Source organism: Agelaius phoeniceus, chromosome Z (assembly GCF_051311805.1).
Source record: "Agelaius phoeniceus isolate bAgePho1 chromosome Z, bAgePho1.hap1, whole genome shotgun sequence".
In the NCBI taxonomy this organism is placed as follows: Eukaryota; Metazoa; Chordata; class Aves; order Passeriformes; family Icteridae; genus Agelaius; species Agelaius phoeniceus.
In genome coordinates this window covers 94,454,945-94,460,826 of record NC_135303.1, presented here as the reverse complement: position 1 = coordinate 94,460,826, position 5,882 = coordinate 94,454,945, and the positions used below count along the sequence as shown (strand labels likewise).

The following is a 5,882-nucleotide window of genomic DNA, read 5'->3' as shown; positions in this document are numbered from 1 at the left end:
GAAGCAGCCTTGCATTTCTCTCTCCCTTTCCTTAAACAAGTGAAAGAGGGAGAGAGAAAGCTGAAAGAGGGTCTGTGCTTCACTCTGGCTGAAAAACCTCTTTATCTCTAACAGGCGGAAGAAAAAGAATTTCAAGAAGCCAGAAATAAAAATGAGTATTTTGTGTTCTATCTTGCTGTCTCAGGAGATAATTATATATTCTTACAGTAAGTTCCCCTTTTTTTGCTATTGTACAACGGTATGCTGATATTCTGGCAGCTAAAAGGCTCAAAACACAATGTTACCTCTCCCTTACCTTTCCTAGCAGGGCTCAGAATTGATTTTTATAACACACCACCCCATTTTTCACTACCATTATCTACCTAGGAATTCCACTCTTATCAAAAACCTGAGAGATTCTCAAAGAGAACAGAAAGGTGTTAAACTGTGAAGAGATACAGAAAGAAGTACACAAATCACACACAATACTGCATTATAGTAAACAGGTGAAGAGTGTACAATGGAAAAAGAAAATATATGCACTCACAATATATTCACATTATGAATACCTTAATTCCCTTCTGTCTGGAAGGCAGCATAAATGCCCCTATATTCTACTTTGCTCCACAGTGATTTTCCTAATTTAAATAAACCAAGTAATCTAGAAAGGTTTTTCTCATCACACCTGTGAGAAACTGTTCTTACTGAGTCTGGGACCACAGGTAAGCAGGGAAATTTAGCTATCAACTCTGCAAAACTCTGTTGAAAGAACAATCCCAAATTCTACACATCTACCCTTGTCCCAGATTAAGTTCTGTAAAGAGAGCTATTGCTCTTTTTTCCCTCCTCTCTCCTCAAATAAATGTACATGTCTGCAGAGCTGTGGATCTCCTTTCCATGCCATCATCCATGGTTTGGACTGCTTTCCCCCTCTGCAATAAGAAGTAAGTTATATTTTAAATGTAAGCCACTAGTATGGGCTAATTGTTTTCCTTCCTTACCCTGATTCCAAGCTCCACATTCTCTCCTCCATATACTTCCATGCCTTCATCCAGCAATCCAATCTCTTGGAAGTATTCTCTGTCCACTATGAAGCATCCAAGCAGTGCAGGACTTCTGGAAGAATAAATCATCAGCAACCAAAATTAGCAGATAAATTATGAAGAATTTTATTTTTCAGGCACAGACTGTATTTATCATTGCTAGGTAAAATGATGCAGCAAAACAGATTCTTAAGAAAGTATTTCTCAAAGAGCTTTATTGAGCCTTGCCTTCTGACATTCCTAATTCTAAAGTGAAATGAGCACCATTGAAGGAAATTAGAGTCAAATTATTGGACATAAATATTCACCAGAGCAGTAAGGATTTCAGTGCTAGTAGTGTGAGATCCAGGTGCCCCAGTTTTGTTTCTGGGGCACCAGCCAGTGTAGCCTCTGTCCTTGCTAAGTCCTCAAGGCTCTTGCCTGTGACAATTGCAAATGATGTGCAGTTCTGTGTGTTTAGCCAGAAGCCAGGTTCAGCTAGAGCTAAAAACTTGTGTCTGTAAGCTTACCTAAAGAAAGAGATTATTTCTTGAATAGGACCATCCAGATACATTTTTTTAATACAGAATCAAGCAAAGCCTGCCTTTACCAGCATAACATTAGTCCATTACCCTGAGCCAAACCTAAACAAATCACATAGCTTTACTGGATCAGTAAACTCTACTTATGTCATGGTGGGAACCAACCAATTTTTGCTACACAGAGCAAATTTTAGTCAGGTAAGAGTTCAGCCACAGAGGGTACAATTTCACCTTATGAGTAGAGAAGGATACAGAGTCATTTAGCCTTTTCATTTTTCTCCTACCTTATAATCCACAATTTCAAGAAATAAATATGTCTTTTCAGATTATTATGCTGGCACTCTGGTAATGACAAGATATTAATTAGCAGTACAGAAGAAATCACCCTGCTTTTATGGAGAACACTCAAGCTACAGCTAGTGGACACATCTGCTTTCAAACAGATCATAGGCTGTCTTAATCACAAATTGTACAGTTCTACAGAAATCTATATATGCCTCCAAGTGCTATAGTACCCGTTTTATAACAATGAAAGACCATCTTTGATGTATTTATTAATGAAGAAAATAGCAGTTAACATCAATACAAAACTTATGCTTCATTTATGATAGGTACTTTTGCCTTTGTTGTTGTTTTTAAGTGTTTCTCAGTGCACCTGCTTCCCTTTGCTATAATTCTAAAAGAATAATGGAGGCAGATAGAAACCATCCATCAAGACACATGGCTTTGTTTGTTGGTGTGCTTGTTTTAATTATCCAACACACACATGCAGCATATTGCACTGAATTAAAAAATGTGCCAGGGAAAGAGCTAGGGAACAAACCTGAAATTCATAAAGTACATGCACTGCCCAGTCCTCATGTGGAACAGAGTTTGGGGGTAAAATGGAAAAGTCATTACTTTGTGTTTCACTACTTTTAATTTCAAAAATCATAATGGTTACTCTGTATAATTAATCACAGGATCATAGAATGGCTTGGGCTGGAAAGGACTTGAAAGATCATCTCATTCCAAACCCCAGCCATGAGCAGGTACATCTTCAAACAGATGAGGTTGCTCAGAGCCCCATTCAGCCTGGCTTTGAACACCTCCATGAATGGACATCCATAACCTCCCTGGCAACCTGTTCCAGTGCCTCACCACACTCACAGAGAGAATTTCATCTCAATACCTAACATAACCCTGCCTTCTGTCAGTTTAGAGCTGTTCCCTCTTGCCCTATCACTACCTACTTCTGTCCCTTACCAGTTTTCTTGGAATCACCATTTAGGTACTGGAAGGTGCTGTAAACCTCCCTGGAGCCTTTTCTTCTCCAGGCTGGACAACCCAAACTCTCTCAACCTGTCTTCACAGGAACATTTTTATAGTGTCAACAGAGTTCATTAACAGCAATAACTATTTCTAATGCTGTGGAAATTAACCCCTTTTCACGTTTGTCTTTGGCAAACCTGTTAATTTTTATCTCCTGCTTTCCAATTCTAGGTTCTGTTCATAGGTCAGTGCAGTTCAGAGGGTGTTAAACTGACAGAACCTGAGAAAAGTGCCTGCCTGCCAAGATAGCTGCTGGATGAAAAACAGCTGCCAGTGCTGTTTGAGGTTCTGCTTTCAGGAGGTAAGAACAGCATTCACACTTCCTTTCTGCAGGGAGCTGGAGCACAGGTAGCAGTGCCCTCCTTGGAATGAATGTGTGTCTACAAGCAAGGCCTGTACTCTCAGCAGAGCTGCTCAGTGGGTTCAGAGGGTACTACTCCCCTCCCTGAGACAAAGGGATTGTTCTGTACCAGTCTGACAACACTCTGGACATGGGAACAAAGTGCAGACCCAGACTGTCCCAAAGCAAGGACCCAATGCAGCCTTTGCTCACAGTGTCACTGACCAGACATTAACTCCTGGGACACAGCACAGCTGTGCACCTATGTGACAACACTATAAAGAACACAGCTGTCAGGTCAGCTCTGCTTATGCAATGTAACTGCAAAGAAAATTCCATTTCTGGCCCGTAAGCACTAAATTAGCAGGCAAGACATTTGGAGAACAGAGTGCTGCTGAGCAGCCCTGCCTACCATTCCACTTGGGCAGGAAACCTGTTTAAAAAGATCTACTGAAAACAAAAGTTTCCTTTAAAAACATCTACTGAAAACAGGAGTTTTCTTGATGACTGTGTAGGCATCAAGGACATTTAAGTATTTGAAGTTTACAGTCAGTAAAACCTATCACACAGCTGAGCCCACTTGCCCCCTGTCACACCCAGGAGAGCTTTTAGACACTGTAATTTAGTTATTTATTACCTTATTGGAGCAGTTGTGTTCTCCAGTTTCCACCAGGACTTAGGAGGGTTCAGATACCTGCACCACAGCTCCCAGTCAAAGCCTTGTGCTGAGAGGGGATACTCCTCTATTTCAAAATTATCATACTTAATGTTATCGAATGATGGAGAAATTACTCTTTTCCTGTTTTCTTTTATCCTGGTGAGCACTGGTTCAGCCCTAAAAAAAAAGAAATACACTGTTAAGATTACACCAATGCAAGCATAGCACTGATGGAAATCATGGAGTAGTTTGGTTTGGAAGGAGCCCTTAAAGAGTATTTAGTCCACCACCAAATAAACAATACAGCAGCTAATGCTGTATTTTTCAGAAGGAGCAAAGTCTAAAGCTGTTACCCATTCAGAGCCCTTTCTGCCCCAAAATAATACACTGCAACATATTCTCTAAGAGGCTCTGTTGTTAACCTTGATTTGAGCTGGTGGATGGAAGAAATGAGTATCTGCATATCATAGAGCATTTATACCCTTGCTACCCAGTAATGACAACTTCAGGCTCGCAACACTATCAAGGACATCAGGAGCAGAATTAATAATAGATCTATCCTAGAGACAGAAGCTCTTGCCATTTTACCTCACTTTTACTTAAGGAGCAAGGGAGATATTAAATCCAGACTGAACACGGTAAAACACATTATTTTCGTTATGTTTACTTTTGCAGAGTGGCCAAAATAACCAAAATAACGCTTCTTGGTTTACACTGTAGAATGTAAAAGAAACATAATATTTTTTAATGAAGATACATTCACCCTCATGGGCAAAGGGCTACATTACTGGAGGAGATTTTTAATGTGCAGTTCTCTAATATGATTTAACTACCTTGTAATTAGATCAGCAGATTACTCAAACCATAAAAATGTATCTAGATCATCTTACACAGCACAAACACATTTTTCCTGCTTGTTATTAAGTATATGAGATAAGTGAAACAATTATCCCTCACACATCAGGTTCACAAGCAGGGTTAACCCTCACCTCCCTGAAAGTGCTCAGCAGAGTATTTTTGCCAGCCTCGGAGACTGACAAGCATAAATGTATGTACACATGTACAGCATATACAGATATATATACAAGTACTTGAAAAATAATAGGCATATATATAAAACCACAAGCAGAAAGGAAAGTATTACCTCACACCTCACCCCGCGCCACAGCCAAAAGCAAAGGAGCCGCAAGGGGAAGCAGCACGGGCGGGCCGTAAACACCCCCTCAGAGACGTTCTCCTCTTAAAACACGAAACATAACTTTCCTGAGAAACAGGACGGAAGAAGCACTTGCCAGCCGCACGCGTTCCCAGCGAACAAAGACCCACCAAGCTGCCGGAGCCCGCCAGCACCTTCCGGCAGGCGTGAGGAACGGGGCCCCAGCCACACCCTCACAGTCGAGCAGCACTGAGCAAAGGAGCTAAAAAGCCTCTAAAAGGGACGGAACGCCGCCCGCTCACAGCTGCCGCCCACCCCCGCAGAAGTCCTCAAAAGAACGAGGAACAGCTGCGCCGCACAGCTCCCCACCCTGCTGAGGATTTCTGAGGGCGGGCACCCGTGAGGGGAGGGCTCTTCCCGCCCTCAGAGGCCTGAAAACGGGCGGGAAGCCGTGAGGGGGCAGCGTTTCCGCCCTCAGCCTCGCCTCCGGGTCGGCGAACAGATGGACACGGACCGGCGGAGACTTCCGGGTGTCTGCGCATGGCAAGTTAATTTTTTTTGCTATCTTTTTGTGCGTTTTTTTTTCTGTGTGTTTGGATTTTTGTTTTGGTTTGTTTTTGAGTTTGGCCCCCAAAGCCTCCTCAGAGCCCTGCGGGGGGAGCCGGGTCCGTCCTGACGGAGGTGAGGGTGAACCAACCCTTCCGTGGGGTGCCTCCCTCAGACCCCAAACCAAAATAAAACACCCTCAGAAAGCCTTGTTAAACACAACGAACAGAACGGCCTTTCAGGTGTTCTTAGAATATTTCAGGAGAATCTTTTCCAATATTTCTCAAATATAAGAACTGTTCCTCAAATGGTAGAAGGCCAATCAGCA

The 5,882-nt window shown here is 42.3% G+C and overlaps 1 long non-coding RNA gene across 1 annotated transcript; it reads right to left on the bottom strand.

Moving 5' to 3' along the window:
• Positions 1-998: 998 nt before the first annotated feature.
• LOC143692228 (uncharacterized) lies at positions 999-5,511 on the bottom strand. The gene is made up of 3 exons (XR_013180116.1): positions 4,997-5,511; positions 3,832-4,029; positions 999-1,095 (listed from the first exon to the last, which is right to left on the bottom strand). It is a non-coding gene; the product is annotated as an uncharacterized LOC143692228 (long non-coding RNA).
• Between the last annotated feature and the right edge of the window lie 371 nt (positions 5,512-5,882).